The sequence below is a fragment of the Rhinatrema bivittatum genome, chromosome 1 (assembly GCF_901001135.1).
Source record: "Rhinatrema bivittatum chromosome 1, aRhiBiv1.1, whole genome shotgun sequence".
Taxonomy (NCBI): Eukaryota; Metazoa; Chordata; class Amphibia; order Gymnophiona; family Rhinatrematidae; genus Rhinatrema; species Rhinatrema bivittatum.
Genome location: NC_042615.1, coordinates 300106495 through 300129973, shown reverse-complemented (window position 1 = coordinate 300129973; position 23479 = coordinate 300106495). Strand labels below are relative to the sequence as shown.

Sequence of the window (23479 nt, the reverse complement as noted above, 5' to 3'; positions counted from 1 at the left end):
ACTTCACGCATATCCAGCATAGCTCTCTGCTTCAACGGCAGGGGAGAAGAAAAACTGATACTTCACGCATATCCAGCATAGCTCTCTGCTTCAACGGCAGGGGAGAAGAAAAACTGATACTTCACGCATATCCAGCATAGCTCTCTGCTTCAACAGCAGGGGAGAAGAAAAAAGGATTCGCACTCACAAAGCGGGGAGTAGCTGGCTTGTTACGGCGGTTACTACTACCCCAAACCAAATAAGCCTGATACTTCACTTTCAATGCATATCCTGCTTCAACGGCAGGGGAGAAGAAAAACTGATACTTCACGCATATCCAGCATAGCTCTCTGCTTCAACGGCAGGGGAGAAGAAAAACTGATACTTCACGCATATCCAGCATAGCTCTCTGCTTCAACGGCAGGGGAGAAGAAAACTGATACTTCACGCATATCCAGCATAGCTCTCTGCTTCAACAGCAGGGGAGAAGAAAAAAGGATTCGCACTCACAAAGCGGGGAGTAGCTGGCTTGTTACGGCGGTTACTACCCCAAACCAAATAAGCCTGATACTTCACTTTCAATGCATATCCTGCTTCAACGGCAGGGGAGAAGAAAAACTGATACTTCACGCATATCCAGCATAGCTCTCTGCTTCAACGGCAGGGGAGAAGAAAAACTGATACTACAAGCATATCCAGCATAGCTCCCTGCTTCAACAGCAGGGGAGAAGAAAAACAACCAATAAGGGCTGAACAACACAGTCTGGGTAAAACAAATAAGCATGGGTGTAGCTTGCTTATTGCGGCGGTTACTTCCCCTACTACCCATAACTAATCAAGCTTGATATTTCACTTGGTTGCAGCTCCATCACTGCTCTCTACATTAATGGTGGGGGTGGAAGGGAAATAGAACCAAAGAGCTAAGAGAAACAGATAAGTATGAGAAAAAAATGTGAAGCTTGCTGGGCAGACTGGATGGGCCGTTTGGTCTTCTTCTGCCGTCATTTCTATGTTTCTATGTTTCTAAGAATGCACTGATGGTTAGTGACTTTTCTTTCCCAGGCACACTGAGCGATGGAGTAGTGGACTTGCTGATTCAAACTGACTCTTCTCCAGATGAGAATCTCAAACTAGAACATTGAACCAGAGTCTCCATCACTATCTGGCAAAACTCCCTCATGGTGGTGGGTCCTTTTACCAGTAGGCTGCATCTAGGGGTAACTACAGAGAATTGTTCCTTAGCATACTTGGAGCTAACAGCGATATTCCATTCCCTGGAATCTTTATTCCAGCCTACTACTGTGTTCCTACCCCTCCATGGGGCCAAGAGTTTGACTATCTCTTGTTAGAGGAGCAGGATCCTTTCTCCTCTTCACTGATGTGGAGGGTGGGTGAATAACTCCAATATGCAACCCAAGGTCTAGCAGTTTATAAGGGCCTCTAGAGCAGGGCTTCCCAAACCTGTCCTGGGGTCCCCACAAGCAGTCAGGTTTTCAGAATATCCACAATGAATATGCATGAGAAACATTTGCATACCATGGAGACTCAGTATATGCAAATGTATTCATGCATATTCATTGTGGATATCCTGAAAAGCCGACTGGCTGTAGGGACCCCAGGACACGTTTGGGAAGCCCTGCTTTAGAGGGTTGACCTCCCTCTTACTGACTTTCTTTCACTCTCCCTCACTGTGCATGCTGTGGTGTTCAGCCCATGAAGGCTCTCCCACTCTGCTGGTGGGAACCGGGGAGGCCTCTTCAATCACCTCTTCCACTATAACATCCAGCCCCTCAACTGGACAGAGCGACTGTACTGGTTGCAATGCAAACGTCTTTTCACTCATGGCCAGGAGGCTCAACTGGGGACTTGACAGCACTCTTGGGGCAGTGGTCCTGTCCCGTCCCTGGCTGTGGCTGCCACTGCTCCCTCAACTCATCTGACTCCACCAGAGAGGAAAGTTCCTGTTACATTCCCAAGTTTGTTCTCTCCAATGTGCTGACCAAATGCTGATCAATATGGGCTGGCAGGGCCAGGACAGTACCCGAATACACTTCCAAGAGTAGATTGAAGCTATACTGGAAACACTGCAGAGTCATGGGCTGTAATTGCTGAAATGCATGACAATCTATGCACTCGACAGCCTCCATTATGGTGCATCTCAATAGGGAAAGATGTAACCATCCTCGCGGATAGAAACACCTGGAGGTCTCCAGAGATCCAAATATGATTCCTATCCCCACTGATGCAAAAAGATGGACTAGTCTGGTAGCCACACTGGTCAAACTGGCTAAAGATTCCCTGGCTGCTGGTGGCCAAACCTTCTCAGGGCGCGACAGTGGGCTGCTGTCTCCAGGGCCAGAGCAAAGGAATTAGGTGATCTAGGCGCCTTCTGCCTTGCCCCCCTGGTCGCACCTTCCCCCGGTCTCCTATCTCATTCGTGGTTGCCGAATCTCTGCTCCCCTTTGCCGTGAGCAGGATAGGCTCCGCTTACAGCAAAACACGACTGCTCTTCAGCACCCCCTAATGGTTGGTGCCATAGGCAACCACCTAGTTCATCTAATCGGTCGCGCCAGCCCTGGCTGTCTCCCACACCAGTCTGGAATGGGCTGGCTGTTCTCAAACTACTCAAAGTATCTGCAGAGCTCACTGTAACAGCACAGGCCTCTACATGCAAGCACTGATGCATTTCACTGTCTCCCATTTCATGTTCATATGGCGCATACTCAGACTCCTGCTCTTCTCGTGCTGATTTAGCTGCGTTCTTTGCTCTTGCTGCTGCATAACTCCTGAATGGTTGAACACTGATGATGAGCTGATTGATATCATGCTCATATGCACAACTATTTTCTATCTCTGTTGGCTTGATTTCTCCCACTGAGCTGTTCCAAGGGAGGAGCAGTGACCATCTCGCATACCTTTGAGGTTTTTCACCAAAAACTCCCAAACCGTACAACCGTTGAAAAGTACTTCTCTTTCCTTCACACTCATCTGAATCCACCTGTGGATGCTTCAGGTCCCTGTTCAGGTGCCAGCTTGTGTAAACCCCACTTTGGGGATCTCCTGGAATAGGACCACTCTTCTCCCAACTCTTTCTTTTCTCACACCGACACAGTTCACTTGTTCTGGAGTGCTGAAGTTTATTCTGGCGGAGAGGAGGATAAACCTCTGGGGGCTCTAAGATCATTGGTCGCTCACGTAGCCCTCACTATTCTGATAGCCTTGCTTTAGGGCACCCATGACTGAAAAAAGTTGCTGGGCGCTCTGATAGGTTGTTCAATAAAAATGTACTGCAAGCAAAAATACTTGAAGTCCAAATCATAACAAAAATTCTACAATTTATCTTCACACAAAAAAAACAGAGTCCAGAGGTGCCTCTTTACTCAGGTTTATTATTTATTTATTTAATTTTATATACCGACAACCGTTTGCACATCGTGCCGGTTTACAGATAACTTACAACCAAAGGATATATAGGCAAAGCCTTTACAAGGAACAGTGTGTAACATAAACGCAGTAACAAGGCAAATAACTAGATAAATTGGGGAGGGAGGGGTAGGGGTAGACGAGACAAAGGAGGGGGCGGGGGGAGGGTGAGAAAGGATACATAAGGAAAAGATATGTACAGGGATTCGAGGAACAATTGATATGTACACAGGTTATATACAAAATTGTATAAGCGCAAAACAACAATAATTAGATGAGTCGGTGTCCTTTAGGCACTAAGTAAAGACTCAACCCTCCTGAGTGATAGAGAGTGGGCTCATAATGGGGCTGGGATCTCCTAGCTCTTTCTCCAGTGGTTAAAGCTGGATTTTTGGTTCCTTCTCAGTGAACAGGAACTGGTGGCAAAACATTCCTCCCAAAATAATTTGAACAAAACTTCCTTAGCTGGGTGGAAGGAATCACAGCATCTTATCCTGACTTCCCAATGCAGGGATAACCATCCTCCTTAGGCAGGAGCCCACAAGGGATGGTCTGCAAACTACTCTCTCCCTACAAAATCCTAACCTAAGCTCAGCTAAGGAAGAAATGGCTAGTGGAGACTTGGTGATCTCAACATATAGATAGATAGATAAATAGATAGATAGATAGAATTAAGTGAGCAGGGCTGGCTAGAGATGCTATGTTGCAGAATTAATTCATATTTGCTTCCATACATTCTCACATTTAACACCTAACTTACTCACTTGCTTTCCATTCAGCTCTGGTTCAGAAATACTTTTTGTTGTTACTAACTAACTGTAAAGATTTACTTTAAGACTGGTCCAGTGGCAATGCTGTTCAAGAGAACTGGCTTCTTCTCAGGGGAGTCTTATCTATTGCACAATGGTGAGACTTGGTAGTCAGATTCAGTTATGGTCTGGTAGGAGCCACAATCTGTGGCCCCTGACCAAAGACACTGGATGCAATAGCTAGGATAGATGGGAAGGAAAGGTTATAAAAATAGGGAAAGCCCGCTGGGTAGGCCCAAGCGAAGGCTCGTCACACTGTAGTGCTATAGAAACCGGATTCAAACAATTTATCACATTTTAGAAGTTTTACAACTTAGGCCTTAAAACTCCTATTACATTCAGCTACTAAACCAGTAAGAGCAACCTTGAGGTAAACTTAAACAAATACATGTTCAAATCATAGACAGAGTTTGGGAAAGACTCGTGCTTTTCTTCTGACTGAGAAATATGAATCTTTGACTCTGTTCTGCTACAGAAGGGTCTATGAATGCAGCAGAGCATCACGCTGTGAAAACAAAGCCAGCTCACTACCACCTTTCTCCTCTGAAGTCTACAGATAGTTAAAATAACTAAACCGTTACTAAGAGCAACAAATCCGCAGCAGAAGGAAGATTTATCACAGTTCTTTTTTTTTCTTTCCTTCCTTCCTTCCTTCTTTCCTTACTGGTGTCAGATTTCTAAACTTACCTGAAGCAAGAAGATAACACCCCCCCAGCTTTCTGAGAAGTGTTGTCATGACTTGTACCTCAGATGTTGCCATGTAAGTGCTGAGTGGAGTAAAAAAAGATAAAGAAAAAAAACCCTTAACAACAAACAAACCCTGCCTTCAGACTTGGAAGAAGGTGTTGGGAAAAAGAATCCTGAAGCTGCTATGCTGCTCATTTACTGATTTCCAGGAAATGTGGAACAATCCAAAGTGAAATAACATAAAGTAAGCTCCCATCTACCAATCAGATTGGCTGAAAGAATAACAAGCTGGCTCCCATCCACCAATCAGACAGAACCATCTTCTTTTGGAATTATGTATTCATTTTTATACCTTTTCTCTGGTTGAGAAAACCAGAGAAAAGGTATACATCAAGTATACAAAATAATTAAACAACACAAAAACAGGCCCAATAAACCAATAAATATAGCAGCAATAGACACAAAACAGTATTTCCCCACATAAAAAGAAGTAGATGGGAGAGAGTGGGTAGCATTTGACTGTGTGTCTGTGTAGTTGGGAGGGGTGTGCACTTTTTATATACACAGACTTAACACACTGTTCTGTGTACAGGATTGCTACTAAATCCTGAGATTACTGATGCATGGCATGCTGTAAAAAAACAGAATATTATTAGAATAATTTGTATAATATTTGTACATTTAACATTAAAATAATTTGGCTGCTCAAAAATAGCCCTAGTATGTGGCAGCATTTAATTATTTGACTTTAACAAAACAAAAAAATGAAAGGTGGCTACTTAATGATATCTGTGTCAAAGTTGCAACAAAATGAAGAGTGAGACAAGGAGGTGTGTGAACACAAAACACTTCCCGGTAAGGATTTTCTGTTGCTGTCAAACTGGTCGGCATCCAGGTTATTTTTGGGCAGCAGTGCTTTGAACTGTACTTGTCTGGCAGGAAGTGTTCACTTGATACCTTTGATCCAATTTCTCAGGGACCAATAGTGTTGCTGTGTGAAACCATTGCCATACCTAATGCTTTCAATATGTAACCCAGGTGATGGCGAATAAACGTGGCAGGCTTTTATTAATGGCTGAAGCCTGAGAAAACACGGATCTGATAGCGTGTGATGACGCATTATGCATCTCAACAGAGGACCGTAGCCTATTGATACTGGTCTGTTAGGATTAGCAGAATACTAAAAGCAAATTCTTTCCAGTTGTTTTTTTTTCCCTAAATATAACTTTTGGCATCGCTTGAAAAAGTATCAGCACATTGACCTTCTCTATCATTACGTTGATTCAGTGTCTGTTACACAAGGCCTTGAATTGTCAGAGTCACCTCAGGTGCTTTGCTATCGTTCCAGAATCTATATCTAACAGTTAACTGCTTTCTCAATTGACTTCATTGTAAACTTTGATAGTGCTGTTATTTATAAAGCAAGGTATTTCACTTTTCTTCTGTGCCTCCCCCACCCCCCGATCCAGACTATGAATTACCCCTATGCTTGGGGTGGGGAGTACAACATGAGAAATTCTATTTATCTTTGGGTTCATAGCCTGAGTGGGGGATGACAGTGTCCTGTGCCCTTCTCAAACAACCCCTCACTTGTGGCATCATAGACCAAATAAAATCATCATATCAGAATAAAAGAGTAATTAATCTTTTTACTAGTATTATGTACAGTAAGTAGACAGTAAATCAACCAGAACATTAAATGGGAAAAGTATAGTAGTGAAGTATAATATAAATTTGCAGTTTTTTTATTTTAAATCAAGCAATGCAAAAATAACAGTCGGTAGGCCTGTTAGCGTCAGCAACCAACATACTCATGTGGGTATTAAAAAAAAAAAAAGGAAAGCTAATAGAGAAAGGGGGAGGGGAAGCAGTGAAGTACACAGCTTTCAAAAATTGTCTTTACTGCTGAGTACTTAAAAAGAAGGGGGAGGGGGGGGGGGAAGATCCATCCCAATGTCACCAGTTGTAAAGGGTGCACCCTGTCCCAAACACAAAATTGTGTGGTAAAAAAAACAATCAAGAAAATGATGAAGTTCCTCTTGATGGTGGAGCTGGCTAGATGTCAAACTGAACAGATGAGCACTGCAGTGTGTGAAAGGTCTCTCTCTCTCTTGGGGAGCTTCCCCAAATGGTTTACTTGGTACTAAACAGAAAGCAGGCTTGGTTTCAGTCTCTTACAGAAAGACCACAGTCCACCAATTTTCTTTTCCCAGTACTTGCTAGCAAGGGTTTATGCTTGATTTCACTGAAAGACTGAAGTAGTTAAGATGATATACTGAATTTGTGACATAGGGCAAGGAAAGCTTTCTCCCTCTTCTGCTGAGATACTCTCTGTGCAAAGTTTAGATTACTTCTCAGGCCTAGATTCATCAAATAGCAAGAAATATAGCAGAAATAGTGTCTGCAATAAAAACAAATGGACGTGGTTAGGTTAATTTCCTATTGTTCACATCACCTAGCCAATGTCTGCAAAGTGCGATATGGTATCACATAGCACATCATTTTACACAGCATGTGTTGATTAATGCGTGGTTATGCTATGCTATTTGCTTTATGTGTATACCAGCTGCCTCAAGAAAGAAAGAGAGAGAGAGAGAGCATACTTTAATAGGGAGAATAAGACTCTCTATATCTATCTAGCACAGTAGATAGACAGACACATTCAACTCAGGGTGAGTTTGGGGGGTTGGTGTTATATACGTAGAGGAATTAACTGCCTATTTGAAATCACTAAAGAATTTCTAACATTTGAATCGATGAAAGGTACAACAAGAGGAGTTGACTTGTACGATGCAGTCTCTAGCTGTCTTTCATTTGAAGCTCCCCTGAAGAAAAATCGTAAATTTTACCACAGATGGATCAGCAAATTTAACTGGTAAAAAGCTTAGACTCAAAAGAATAGAGGACAAAGTAAAAGAAGAGGACCCAACACAACAACTAATATTTCTACACTGTATTATACATCAGGAGGCACTATGCAACAATATCCTGGACATGGAGCATTTTGGTCACATGCTAGTGCATGTAGTGAACTACGTTAGGTCAAAGGGATTCACTTATCTTCAGTTCATCTCCCTTTTTGATGACACAGATGCTGAACATCAGGATTTGCTTTATCATAGCAATGTCTACTGGCTAAACCTAGAAAAAGTACTGCTGGACACTGGGGCTTGATGGCTGAGACTAGCAGAGTCCTGTGCAAGAGCTGTGGAAACAAAGAAGACATAAGTACCAATGACAAGAAGTACACATGTACCGTTTGGCATCAGATGCACATTTTGCACCTCAATCCATGTGAGCATTTTATGCCAAATGATGTAGACAACTGTAGCAGCATTTACAGGTGAGGTGAACTTACCAGCTCCAGCTCGTGTGATGACTTTTACCATTTTTCTCCAGGGGACCTTCAAACGTTGAAGACAGCTAGAGACTGCATTGTACAAATCAACTCCTCTTGTACCTTTCATTGATTCAAATGATAGAAATTATTCAGTGATTTCAATTTTGCAGTTAATTCCTCTGTATGTGTAACACCACCCTCCAAAACCCATCTACAATGCTAGTTATATATAGATAGTCCTATTCTCCCTATTATAGTGTGTGCTCTCTTCCTCACTTTCTCTCTTTCTCTCTCTGCTGTGTGATAAAAATCTACCACAAAAAAAGGTATAGTTCTTTCTGATGTTCAATCCCACATTACTGTGCGTTAATCTACCACATTCCGCAGTAGAAGAATCCAGTTTGTATTAATTCCTCACACTTGCATAACAAATTTAAAATTTCCATTTACCTTGTATTGCGATATTTAATCCATGTTCAGGTCCCAATGCATTTTGATAAATGACCCGGTCAGTTTCTTAGGAGGGTGATCCAACCATGTGCTCCTGGGCCTGAATATTGGAAAGGAAGTCTCTCAGCTCCTGGCTCTTCTGTCCCTTGTTGGAATTTTACATGTAGCTTGGTTATGAAGCAAGAATAGCTATCTGTCTCTTTATGTCCTCAGAGCGCAGACTTCTGTCTCTGCCTCTTGATAATTAGCTCTTTAGGAGAAGGACTGATTGCAAGGCTACCAGATGCACTCAGCTCTTCTTGGCTCCTGGCTGTAATGCCTGGCTATACCTACCTCACATACACACACAGAGACATTCAAATTGCACTCTACCTTAAATGGTCTCCTGGCATTCCTTTGGCTTCCTCTTCTGCTGGCTTTATAGTGCTATTCTCTGGGCAGGCTAAACAATACAGCCCTTTTCCCAACTTGTTAACACTGTGGTGGCTTGTAGTCACTGCAGGTGGTGGCTTGCAGTCACTGCAGGGTTAAAAAAAAAACCTTTTTGGCAGGTCCAAAACATAACACTCAGATTGGTCCACATTGTAAGGCTCAAACACATGTTAAGCTTGTGGGGGAGGAACCTGGTTTATAGTAGCTTACTCCACTTCTTTTCTTTCTAATATGTGATTTATATTTTTTATAGATATGGTTGCTGAATATCATTTTTCTAGTGAATTTAGTGATCACAAAAGATGCCAAACTAACAGTACTGGAAACCAAAGTCCTCTTATTTATCCACAGCACAAGGTTCAGTATTGACATTGGCAGTACAAATTTCCTCACACTGCCCAGCCAATGTATCTCAACCCTGCTCTGCAAAGACTATCTCTAGGGATAATAAAGGATTATATTTTCTATTCATGCCTGTGTAAGCTTTGATCTGTTTGCTGAGACTTCCAACAAAGCTCCCAAGGTTGCTGCCCCTGCTATGTGGCCAAGGGTATAGCATGGCTTCTGGCTGCCTAGTCGGAGGGGTGGGAGTGGTGGCAACTGAGAGCAGGGAGAAGGACCAGGCCTCTGGCCCCAGCCTAATATGATCAGCATTGGCTTGGGATGTGAGGCCGGGCTATCAAGGGCGACCTATGGTCACCAGGGAGGCGTGGTGGGCTGGAGCAGAGATGATGGCAAGTTGGAAGAGGGCTGGGGTCGCAGACCTGGCCTCTTTCTTTACTCCTCACTGCCAGGATATTCCTACTCTTTGTCAAAATGATCAACCCGGCACATCATATGAAAAAACACCAGGGCTTAGCTGAACTACAACATTAAAGTCAAACAACCAATGACAGAGGATAAAACAATTTCTTGGGACCGCTTGGATATTGCACTGTGGCTTGAGGAGATGACTTTAATGAGACCTCTGTACTACTTATTTTCTCATGTTCCTTTGGCTCAGGGACTCATAGTCCCTTCCCAAATGCAGCAGAGAGGCGGATTTGAAGATTTTATAATGCAAAATGTAGATCCTGGCATTCCTGCTTAGGATGCAGTGCCCAGCACCCACTCGCTGCCTGCACAAAGCTGGCAGCTTAAAGATGATCCCAGCTCCCTCCCCTTCCCCCGTCCGGATCCAGAGATGGCTCTGGCACCCATGACCATGAAAGTTGTGGCTATAGTCCCATGATTGTGCTTAATGATGGCCGAGCAGACACTGGAGACTATTTATGCAAGCTTTAAGGAGGATTTTATTATTCTGTGCCATGGCCTACAGGTTTCCTAGTTTGCCAATAATTCAAAATTCATTGAAGAACACAGGGAGGTCACAAAAAAAAAAGATATACAAAGGCCTTTCCAGGAGCAGTCTTTTCATATCATAACCATTTCCCCCCCCCGGGAATTGTCCCCATAAAGGCAAGTTTTGGCTCATCCACAATTTATCAGACCCTAAAGGGGCCTCGGACAATGATTTCACTTCTCCTGACCTGTGTTTGGTGCAGTGCAAATCCTTTGACTGGGCTCTTAAGCTGGCAAAGGTAATGAGCCCAGATGTAATGTTGGTTAAAGCTGACACTGAATCCAATTTCAGGCTCTTGCTGGTGCACCTGTCCTGTGTGGCTTTTAGATTTCACATTTATGGGGAAATTCTAGTTTGAAAAGCACCTTCCTGCAGGTTTATTTTGAGAAGTTCAGCTGGTTTGTAAATCGGATTGCAGAGCAGTGGGTGGGCGTCCCACATACCATGCATTGCTTAGATGAATTCCTGCTTGCAGTCCCCTGTGCCCAGGAATATGGGACCCTCCTGAGCGATTTCAAGGCTTTGGCAGAGAGGGTTTTGTATCCCGTAATGAAGGAGGAAACACAGGGCCCTGCCCTCAAGCTCCCCTTTCTCAGAACTGAGATGGATACACCGAATAGGGTGTCTGGGTTCCCCACTGACAAGGTGCACAAGCTTAAAGAAACACTAAAGCAGTTTCAGTCCCAGAAAGGTTCACCCTCCAGCAGACAATCTCCACTCGGCCACCTTAATTTTGCTTGTAAGATCATACCCATGGGGATGGTCTTCCTTGGGCATTGATGATGGCCACCACGGGTATAGTCAAGAAGTACCATATGACTTTCCAGCCCTGTAAAGGGAATTCTTGCCATTTGGGATACCTTTCTTACATCCTTTAATGGCAATATGGCACGAGGATCCCTCATTGAACAGCAAAGAATTGTTCACCAGTACCTCTGGTGGACATGGATTCAGTGCATACTTCATGTTTTCAGTTTTTATTTTATTTTTCCTGAGAATGTCGATGTTATAACACAAAAAAAATGTGAAAAAAACCCTTTTCCACTGATTTTTCTCCTGTGTGTTATAACAAAATCTATTTTCCATTGATTTGTTTGAATAACATTGAAATTCCCAGGCTAAAATAACATTAAAAACTGAAAATCCAGGTTCTTCTACATAGCTCAGTCTCTGTAGTTTAGGGATTACAATGGGATGGCATTTTTTTTAATTGAATAGATAAAAAGCTAGCATGCATACAACTTGCATCCAGCTCAAATTAGAGGTAAAAAGCAGCATGGTGTTTGTCTGTGCTTCTACATCAAAACAGTTTCATGGCTCCAGGAAGATTTCCCGGCATTGTGCCTAACCACCCTGTTATCTTCATAACTTGGCAGCTGCTCCAACCACACAACGTTCTGCAAATGTCCTCTTCATCCCAGTCAAACATAGTTACAGAGGGTTCAGCCTCATCCCATAATTGGATTCTACGTACTGAGCCCATCAGAGGGTAGCTGTACAGGATGGTAACAACACAGGGCTCAGCTTCCAGAGTTCTTACACTTGACTCTTCCAGAAAGATTGTTACAAAATTGTTAGCTTGATTGCTAGCTTGAGAAAAAGCAAGAGATGTTCTCTGCCAGCTAGTTAAATGGCTCCAATTCCAATCTGGATCCGCTACAAACTTTTGGTTTCAATTAGGAAAACCTCTACAGAAACCAAGCTGCTTTCCTCCCCCCCCCCCCCCCCCCCCCACTTCCAAATGACGTCAGGAGTTCCCTACCCACCCCCTCCCACCGGTGTGATACCTTTTCAAATTTGGGAATTCTGGACGATAATGTTTCTCTTAACTTTTGGGAAATAAATGGCTCGCTTTAGGGAACCTGCCACAATTTGGTACTACATCACTAATGACAATGGCCTGTAGTCCCTGACCTGATCTAAACGTGCATTGATGGCCTAGAGATCATCAATAAACTTGTGATAAATTTACGTGAGCCTTCTAGTCCTCCGGTATTTTACTCTTCTACCCTCTCTCATCGTGCCCTTGTCACCAGTCGGTGATGAAGTATGCAGCAGAATTCCCAGACTGCGTCATCTCTGTGCTGAAAAACATCTTTTTGCTTCCCCTGAAAATATAAAATGATGTAAACTCTATAAAATGGAACAGAGAAAAACATTCATCAAAATGTTTTAGCTTCCAAACACAGGAAAGCATTTCCATGTGGAATTATGGAATCTTTTTTTCTATTTGAAAAAAAGGAAATAAAAACTAGCTGAAAGAGCAGACCGTGTGCATTATTGTCCAACTCCTCTTTCACACTTGGTCCTTAATATCATAGTTTAAGAGAGAATGAACACCCTGATCCTCAACCACTAACATGCCTGGGTTTTCTGGATACCCATCAAGAATATTCACCAGACTTATTTGTCATATTTACACTGAGAATCTGAATACATTTCCTCCAAATCCCCCCTCCCTGACTCCTAATGAACCTGTTTGTTGCCCTGATCGTCAGGGTTGTGCATCTGTGTACTAGTACATAGGCTTATGTAATAATTTGCCTATTCTGAGCATATTTTCCTACACAAATGTGAAAGTCTTTGTGCGCTGGGGGAAACGGGAGCTGGCTTGGTGGACAATAAAAAGGAAGTTTACAGAGGAAGAGCAGAAAATGGAAGAACGCATTGGAATTGTTATGCCCAGCTCAAAAACATACAGGCCGGCCCCCCCCCCCCCTACATGTCCATGTTTCCTGGACACTCGTTTAGGAATAATGGAAGATTATCCATAGCTTTCTTGCAGTCCAACTATTTATTTTTTTATCTTTTCCTGTTTTTCAACCTTCCTTTAGCAAACCCGCTCCCCAGCCCCCACTAATTGAACTCTGTAAGGAAGGAGTCTAGGTCAGTGCTCGGGACATACCCAGCCAGTCAGGTTTTTCAGGATATCCACAATGAATAGGTATGAGATAGATCTGCATACAGTGGAGGCAGTGCATTCAAATCTCTTTCATACCTATTGATTGTGGATATCCTTGTAAACCAGACTGGCTTGACAGCCACTGGTCTAGGCTGGAAATATTTATTTAAATGACAGCAATAATGTCCAACTCTCCTTTTGTTCAGGTCTGATAATTGAGGACATAGGATTCCGAGAGGAGGAGGAGGGACATTATTGGCATGAAGTCAGTGTTGTAACCCTAATGCCATTTTGGTAGCAGGTTATCTAAAATGTACTCAAAAATTTTAACCATAAATGTGACCCCGCTCAAAATTTTCAGATTGGCAGAACGCATAAGACCTGTGGGTAGGAGCTTGTACCGGGCAGGTTCAAAAGCACTAGCCTATCTACCACCAAAACAAAAGAGAAAAAACTGGCAATTACATTTAATGGGGGAGACAGGAAATATCACGGGCTACAATCAACTTGCCAGGTCTCTTTTGGCGATCTAAGCTGATCATTTAATTTCAGAAAATAAGATTGACCTTGGCACACAGACAGGGGTGTGTGTATGCATATATATATATATATATATATATATATATATATATATAAGGATCTAACTCCTTAGAATACCATGATTTATCCACAGACCAAATGTCTGAGTGCATGTAAAATAGTGGATTACAGAGTCTCATGCAGTCAGTTTATTATACACACAAAAGGTTTATAAGTTACTTTGCAGATGTTTGTATGTGTGCAGTATGGCTATTTTGTACAAACAGACTCTTATAAAACTATATTTATTTTTATCTGGATGGTGCAAATTTGGCCTATTGTAGCTAAAGTGTTAGGTTGACAGCAGACTTCCAGGGGACTTCACCTTTGTCAGCGCAGAGCAACGAATGCTTGGGCCCCCTAACACAAGCACACATCCTCACCTCCCTCCCCCGCCCCCCACCTGCTTTGTCTTCTCCCCTCCTCACCACTCACCCGGTGCTCTGACCTGTTTAAAGCCCCCATCGGCTTTCTGCTTGCATATTCATCATTAGGGATGAACGGTCTTTTATCTTGTTTCATTTACTGCATGCGAAATGTTTTTCACATGCACTGAAATGATTAACGTGCACTAAATCAAATTATTGCCCACTAAATCAAGTGAATTAAAAATCACCTTAATCTGCACTAAATGGGTTTTAATGCACACTAAAAAAAAAAAAAAAATTAGCATATGCTAAAACAAAATGACCCAAACCAGAAATGTGTCTGGATCCACACTCCTACTCGTTATGTGAAAAGCCAAGTGAAAGGTGAAAGAGTTAAATGAAATAGCTGCTGAAGGTAAGCGTCCTGCCCAGCCACCTCTCACCTATCATGTGAGGATGTGTCATGCTTCTTTTTTTGCATCTTTCTTCCACACAAAATGTTCATATGCATTAGAAGGATCACATGAAAGAACAGCAGATATCTGCACACCACTACTGGAGGGCTCTGCAAACATCTGTTATTCTTTCATGTGGCCCTTCTAATGGATATAAACATTTGGGGGTGGTGAAAGATGTAAAAGGAAGCATCACTCATTCTCACCTGGGCCATTTGAAAACTTTCGGCGGTTGGATATTGTTTCCGGGACAGTTTACATTACACGTTCTCTTCAGAATGAAAGCCACCACCCCAAAGTCAATGATGCATGCAATGGATCCATTTCAATGACCTTTTGCACTGTACTAGAATTCTCTTGCTTGGGTCAACTTCAAGGAGAGCTGCTGCCAACTCGGACAAGGAACAGAAACGTGCCGGCAGCAAAAGACTGCATGGCCTATCCAGTCTGCCCATCTGCTCAACCAACTTAGCTTTGCAATCCCCCTCACTCTTTCAGAGATCCCCTGTGTTTATCCCATGCTTTCTTGAATTCAGCTACTGTTTTTGTCTCCATCACCTCCACTGGGAGGCTATAATTGTTTGTGTTGTATAAAGGTAACAGCAATATATCTATGCAATCAGATTAAAAATAGTTTCATTTTAAAGTTTTGCCCCGTTACCATGGCAAGAGACATTTCATTTAAATGATGTTATTGGGGCTATATTTATGTCAGGATAGGGCAATAAAAGCAACTCAACAGCAAACTATTCAACAGCTGAAACAAAACCATGCTAGCTATAAACCAGCAAGAGTCCTAAGTTTACTCAAATATCCATAGATCAAGGGACCATATTTAGCAAAGGTACTTAGATACGATTTGTGAAGCATATGCGGCAGCCCTCAGTGTCCTCTTAGCCATGTAATCAATATCCCAAACCCAGCTCTGTGTTACCAAGATAAATATTTGAAGTGAAAAATTGCTAGAAGTGAAAATCCCTGACACAACCCATGTTTTGAGTAAGAACATAAGAACATAAGAAATTGCCAAGCTGAGTCAGACCAAGGGTCCATCAAGCCCAGCATCCTGTTTCCAACAGAGGCCAAACCAGGCCACAAGAACCTGGCAAGTACCCAAAAACTAAGAGTGCACTGAGAAGGAAAGTAAAACAAAAAGTGACACACAAGCCTGAATGTCACTTCAGTGTCTCATGTTCTTGTGAATATTTTTCTCCCTTTTCACAGACTCAATAAATATAGTAAAATCCACCTAGCCGAAATTACTACTCCCTATAACTCCACTTTGCTCTTTATGATTTGCTTTGCTGGTTCCCTTCTTTAGAAATTATTTCTGTTTTCCACAGTCATTCCTTCGGGAACCAGCCACCATTCCTCACATCATTTTTTTAAGCTTTTTTCTCCATGCAGGATGCTTCTTCTCTGCCTTCTGTACTCTAGGCCAGGGATTCCAGATAAATGCTTAGAGGATAACTTTCAAACAACTGTTATATGTAAACCGGCATGATGTGATTGTATCATGAATGCTGGTATATAAAAATCTTAAATAAATAAATAAATAAATAAATAAAATATACGCACATACATGCTCGAGCGTAGTTTTACCAGAATGAAAATTGGCCCAGCGCGTGTAAACTCCCGGGTTTTGCGCACGGAAACTTTGAAAATCCGGCCGTTAGGTGGGTTTTCTGTTCAGCCACCAAAAGGAAAAGTTTCCTAGCCCAGTAAAGGAAGCCATCTTGAGCCTGCTCCACTATGCCAACTGCTCACCCACCTTTTTCAGGAAACCCAGTTAGCAATGAAAGGTTTGGACTCCTAGCTACTGGTTATATTTTATGTATCCTAAATCGAGTTACAATAGTAATAATAATAATATTGACAGATAACCCAAGAATGGAAGGGAAGCTTAAATCTTTTAATCTCTGTCATATATGAACAGTGATAAACAGAATCATATGGTCACCTGCCATTCCATCCCTGGACCTTCAGGGAATTGCCTTTTTAAAATACCTGAACTTTGTCAGCCCCATTATAGGTGCTGGACTGGATTTTCTTGTTTTGCCACTAAGGATGGGTTGACAAGTTGTTTTGTAACCTAGGTTAGTCATATGGCTTTGGAGAGGATCATCCGCCAAACTGGGAATAACTTACATGCCGACAATAACCCTTTTTAAGATATGAATTTGGATTTCTTAAGGAAAGAAGAGCTGGTGGGATTGAAAGGAGACTGAATAGCGAATGCAACTGAACCTAAGACAGACCACCACACTGACACTCTCAGACTTGCTGTGTAGAGAAAGAACCAGATTGCAGTTCTGATTTGTTATAGGAAAATATTACTTGTGGTTTTATAATGCCAGCTGCTCTTCTATATATTACCACCTTCAAATATAGAAAATTCATCTTCTCTGATGGACTTTGTTCTATTTTCGGCAAGCACAGCTAAAAATATATTTCAAATACCAAGCCAAGGCAGTGATTAATCTCAAGTTCATGCATGTTTATGAAGAGGCAAAGGAATACTAACCATGAAATCTTCCAGCTTACTTTTCTGAAGACAAAACACAGTTTCACCGTAGATACTGCTCTTTCACATTGGTTTAAGTGTGATTTTTTAAAGAAAGCTTCAAAGGCCACTTCAGGCTTTTATTTCCTTTAAACATAAACACAAGTTTGAATTTTAAAAAGGTTAACGAGAGGCTAGATGCCTGAAATCAACACAAACTATTGACATTAATTAGACTTTTGCACATTTTCATACATCCCCAATTGTGTCTAAGTGGGCAGACAGAAGTTTTTGTTTTATTTAGCTGTTCAGATGTAATTTTCTAAAATATTGGACAGCTGACTGCAATTCCATTTGTGCGGGCAATTTTTAAAGAGAGGCGATAATCAGTTTTAGTGGGCCACTGCAAACCTCAAAGGTAATTTTAACCCATGGGGGCTGGCAACAATGATGAAAGGAAAACCAGCCAGGTAGCTTTGCTTCCATTATTGCTAATAACAAATTCTATCTGCAGAGATTTGTGTCTGCACGTAATGTTTTCATTGGAAACCGTGCATTGTTTTGAAGAATCAAAACGAAATGTGTTGTTCCAGTCCCCACCCCTGGGATTGGCTGTTCAGTCCCTGGGTAAAAGGATGCAGGTGGTTGAAAAACACTGCCTGTGATTTTATCCATGGACAGTTTGGACAATACTCAAATCACTGATTTCTGGGGCTAAAATGCTTTCTTTTTTTAACCCTTAGACAAAGCTTTGAATATTACCTTCCCCGTTTCTAATTTTGCACCAAGTATTTAAGGATCCAAGTAGGAAATCGATTAGACTGGGAATATTTTTCTTTTTTTGTTTTGGTTTTTGCAATTGCAGCTTGTTTAGATAAACTAATGTTTCAGTTGTTTGAATACCTCAAGTACCGTATTAATTCCCAGCACAGGCTGTAAAATGGCCATTTTATTGTAATGCTTTGCATAATGGGCTTTCCTATTTCTTGATGCAGATCCTAATAAAGCCTTGGATGTGTGGATATGAGAATACGTGAAAAATCCTTTTGCGCCTTATTTTCATGGGTTTTATCGGTTTCATCCCTACCTGCATTTTTGGGCCCGTGTGTGCCAATTTGTGACCAAATTGCCGTTACTTCTTCATCATCATATGAATTCATTTTTGATCTGGGATTATCTGCTAGGGCTGTGCACTGAAACTCTTTATAAGTCCTTATTTTTATCATCCTTTTTCATTTGCTGTTTGTTTTCTTTTGTTTATTGACATTGAAATTTAAAACAAATAGAAGAAAAAAGAAGAAATAAGAAAAGAAGGTAAAATGGAAAAAAAAAAAAAAAAAAAGGTAGGTCTGGGCCTTGCGCCTGCTTGTTCACACACTCTCCAGCCTCTAGCCCGGGTCCTCCCTGGCACTCCCCAACATCTTACCCCACCCGTGGGTCTTCAGGGGCAGGAGTAATCCCCAGTTGATGCTGCTCCACTGGTGCTATATTCAAAAAATAGTGAGACTGGGGCTTCGGTCAGTTAGTGCCATTTTGAAATTACAGCACTGGTGGGGCAGGAGCAACGGGGGATGTCTCCTGCCCTTGAAGATGTGGGGGTAGGGGGAACCACGTGTCTGACCGGGACAGCTGGCACCAAGCCCAGGGCTGGAAGGGGGACGATTTTCAAAGTTTTGGCAGTGCAGGTTTCTTCAGTGGGAGGGGTGGCCAGGTCTCTGAGGGCTGACTGCTAGTGCTATTTTTTTTTTTTTTAAATGAAACAAAATGAAAAAAAAAATAATAATTTTGTTTTGAAAGCAAAATAAAATTCAATAGAAATTTTGTGGAGATTTCCCATTTCAGTTCACACAAAAGCAATCCCTATTATCTGCTTCATCTTTGTGATCTGAGTTCAATTGTGCTCTGCGAGGAGAGGTAGAATCTGATTTCTCTGCGACCTGCAGTCCTTTTATCTGTACATTGACTTAATGGCATGAGCTATTAATTGGGTTTAAAATCTAACCAGCTTTTCCAAACTGTATTACTAGATTTTAAGGGAACAAGTTACCCATATAGAAGTTGAGGCAAATAGCCAAGTCAGAAGGTCAAGTGACTATTCGCTACCCTGAATTTGAAAAGCAGCTCATTGGGAGCCTGAGGAGAGGCAAATAGACCAATGAAGAGTGTATACTGAGGGATTTTCTACAGGCCTCTCTCCATGGGATGCATTATCTGCCTCATTAGAAATCGTATGATGCCTGCTATGTATGCAGCAGGGGGCGCTCTAGCTGCGTGGAAGGTTCAGGTTCTGTGCCAGGCGCTCTATTGGTTCTTGCTCCTGTCTTTTAAGTTTTCTAGCTGGGCAGCTCCCATCTAGGTGGGTGCTGGTGTACATACTAAAAGCTGATTTATATCTACTGGCTCTACCTAATATTCTACACAGCATGCTCTGGAATAAGGTCCAGAACTCTTTTCTTTATTGTTTTAACAGAAAGAACTTCACAGCCAGCTGGAGGGTGAAGGCATCTTGACTTCATTCTTCTGACATTTAAATATCTCTCTACAACAGCGCTTAATTCCTTCATTGTTTACTTACTACTCACAACTTCCTTTCATAACAGCATAAATCAGAGTAAAGCCACAGTAATCACACATCAGCACATATAGTGGAGCCTCCTCCAACAATGGAGCTGCAGTGACCGGTTACTCCTTTGCAGTGCTCACGTAAGAAGCTGACGCAGGTGAGACATAAGCAGCAACATTTTCATGTACTTGAGTAAAATCTCAACAGCTGTTGAGACTTGGCCAACAGCCAGGACCCCCAACTCTGTCCAGCTGCTTTTGCTTCCTCTCCAAATCACACTTCTCTCTCCCCCATTATGATTCAGCTCAGAGCATGCTCTGACCACCCAGGCCCTATCAAATAAAAAGTGAGAAAAGGGCTGACCAGAACATATCACAGGTTACAGATAGACAGCCACAAAATGAATTCTCAAATAGTAACAAGAGGAGTGTACGTGTGTGTGTGTGTATGTGGGGGTGTGTGTGTGTGTGTGTCATTGATACGTGGGCATTCACTCCTGACCTTTCTCCATGATGATAACTTTGCATGAACATGCTCAGTGTGTTTTCCCTACTCCAGTTTCAGATGTTAATGCTGTTAACAGGGACAGACCAGAGACTCGCCAGTCAAAAACTGCACACTCATGCCCATGCGCATCAACAGCAGCAGGATCCCACCCTCGTTGCCATAAAATGGATGTAGAATATTAGGTGGAGCCAGCAGATATTAACCAACTTTTATGTTGTACACCAGCAGCTACCTAACTGGGAGCTGCACAGTTAAATGAGATAAAAGAAGGAACTAGTACAAAAAGTGTATCTAGCATGGAACCTGAGCATTTCATACATGAGCAGCCTATGCTGCATACAGAGCAGGAGTGCATAGCACTGGGAAGAGGTGAGAGGAAGAGCAGAGGCTGGGAAGTAGGGTGAGAGAGAGGCTAGGTGGGGTGAGACAGGGCAGGGCAGAACTCAGGACATGGATGGAAGGCTGGGAGCAGGGGAAGGAAAGAGGCTGAAAGAGGCAGTAGGTCTGAAATAGAGATGTGGCAGATAATGGATCAAGACTGAGGATAGATGGGTGAGAGTTAAATGATTAGTGCAAATGAGGGAGAGGGAATGCAGAATTGGGAATAGAGGGAAAAGAGGCCTAGAAAAAAAATGAGAAAATTGACATAAAAGAGCAATGTTGGATGGAGGATGGAGAAAGGAAGCGCGTTACTAAAACTAATATTGAAAACAGATGAAAGAGAGCAAAATGATATAAAGAGACAAAGGTGAATAGATTGACTTTCTAATTAAAGATTAATTTTACAGTTCTTGAAATTTGTAAATAATTTTATACTAACTGAGATCTGTAAAACATTTGCAGTCAAATTAGTATCTTTATTGAAACAGTGCTTTAATAAATGCAGGATTTCTAGTTATTCTTTCACCAAATATTTGTACAGAATCAATAAGCTACATAAAGCTGCCCATGTGTAAAAACAAGCTTAGCAATATAAATATAGATTTTATCAAAAATCTGGCTTTGTGCCTTGTTTATATTCAGTATATATGAAAGTCTAATTGAGAGCGGTTTTCTTCTGAATTGAAAAAGCAAGTTTACATTTTGTGAGCTCACTGTTATTCAAGAAATAAACATCCTATTCTCTTGAAATCTGCATGTTATAAATTCAGCATCTCTCATCAAAGAAAACAGCTTATTAACTTTCAGTCTTGTTCTATTACAAAGTATTCATTTAGGATTCAAATTTCATAGCAGAATTGTCCATGTGTGGAGCTGCATTCAGATAGTGACATCACTCTAGATTCATATATGGAGCCTCATTCCAAGCATGAGATCACTGCTGGGCCATAAATGGAGTCAATTTTGAGAGCGACATCACTGCAGGTCCAAGCATATACCAGTTCCAGAAGTATATGTTTCATATTGATTCTTTAGTAAGCTCAACTACTACAGTATGTGATGTGGATAGGAGCTTTAGCTGAGTGGGTGGGGGCTTCCATTTTGACATCAGCAGGCTGTGAGCTCATATAGTTAAGAATGACATCATTGTATTTTCAGGATAGTCCAAAAATTCTCCCAGAGAAAACTGAAGTTGCGATACCTTTTAAAGGACTAATAAAAAGATTATGTAGCATATGAACTTTCCGGTCATCTAACAATTGAGGAAGGGGTCATGTGAACTTGGCAAAGTTTATGTACTACGCAAGCTTTTTTTGTTCGTCATTTGAAAGGTCTCACAGATGACTAAGACTAACATTCCTGGAGTAATAACTGACAGTTGAACGGTAGTAGTGTTTTACTCTTGTCTGTTGTATGTCCTCCAATATTTATTTAACATATGCTGTTTCCATCTTTGACATTTTTTTTGAGAGGAAGCAGGGTTTTTTTTTTTCACTCTCACTTTTGGTTTTGTCTCTCTTCATCCTCCATCTAGTGTCCCCATGGTCTATAGTCCAAACTTTGAGGACCAGGAGCTGCCACAGGAGAAGGAAAACAAAGAGTGTTGTATGTGGAGGGAGAGGAGAGGAGAGGAACAGAGGCCCAGAAAAGTAAAAAACATTGCAAGAGTTGGGGAAGGCGAGGGCCTGATGGTGACTGTTAGATGAGTGTCTCCGGCTGGTTGGAGAAGGTAGTCCAACCTTGTTCAAGGACCTTGCCCAGAACATCTATTACCCACATTGAGAAAACAACTTATATGAGAAGAACTTTTGCTCATCTGCTGATATTTTGGCACAGTACAGGACTTATGAAAGTTGAAAGACATGTAATCAATTATGACATACAAAAAAATTGATAGGTTTAACAATGATTGATTGGATATGAAGTATGAGTATGATTGCACTTGTGCAGTGTGGTTACAGGTAGTATCTGCATGTAGAGGATGTGCAGATGAAGTCTTAATGAAAGGGAGTAACAAGTGCAGTGAAGGAGATTAATAAAATTGTTTTGTAGTCCTGTTAAAAAGGCTTGTGCTATGCCTTTAGTAGAAAAAGTGGTATTGTCACGTTTTATTCATGTTCCATGTGAATAACATATTAAAGAGTAAACCGTCAGAAGTAGAAGCTAGCATTTTCTTGGTATTCAAGCTCATTCCATAAACCTTATAGTCATGCATAATTTATCTCTTGTGGGTTTTCTCTCTTAGGTACCAAAAATACTGGATCATATTGCAAGCTCTTCAAGTTTATGCTGTTCATTTTTACGCCTTCTCATTCTTCCAGAGCTTCCAAAAATGAAATATTTACTATAGAAATTGAATATGTGGGAAAGTATATATATATCCTTGTATTATTTCTTTTTTTACTTCCATGTTCTTTGTATTTTCTATTGTCATTCTAACTGTAGTTGTTTGAATCCAATATAAATTTATGATTTAACTGATTTTATGTTTTGGTATTCTTGCTCTACAAATTATTGCTACCAGTTTGCTGTAATTTGCTCTATCAAATGCTTTGGCATAGTCAATAAAGCAAAGATAGAGATTTCTTTTTTTTTTTTTTTTTAAATTATTCTATCATTTATTATTCAAATAAGGTCCTATTGCCTAACTTAATCTAAATTCACATCTTCATACAGGAAATGGAACAGTCCAGTGCAATTTATCTGGATTCTCTGCATGTGTGCTTTTCCAGCAGGAAGTGTATCAGGACCCTAAGAGA

The 23479-nt window shown here is 41.5% G+C and overlaps 1 long non-coding RNA gene across 1 annotated transcript in view; it reads left to right on the top strand.

The window, feature by feature from the left end:
• The window catches only part of LOC115088610, a 32334-nt gene extending 9133 nt beyond the window's left edge, over positions 1-23201 (top strand). Inside the window, exon 2 of the long non-coding RNA XR_003855809.1 lies at positions 22255-23201. This is a non-coding gene — a long non-coding RNA (uncharacterized LOC115088610). The remainder of the gene's footprint in view (positions 1-22254) is intronic.
• The last annotated feature ends 278 nt before the right edge of the window (positions 23202-23479 follow it).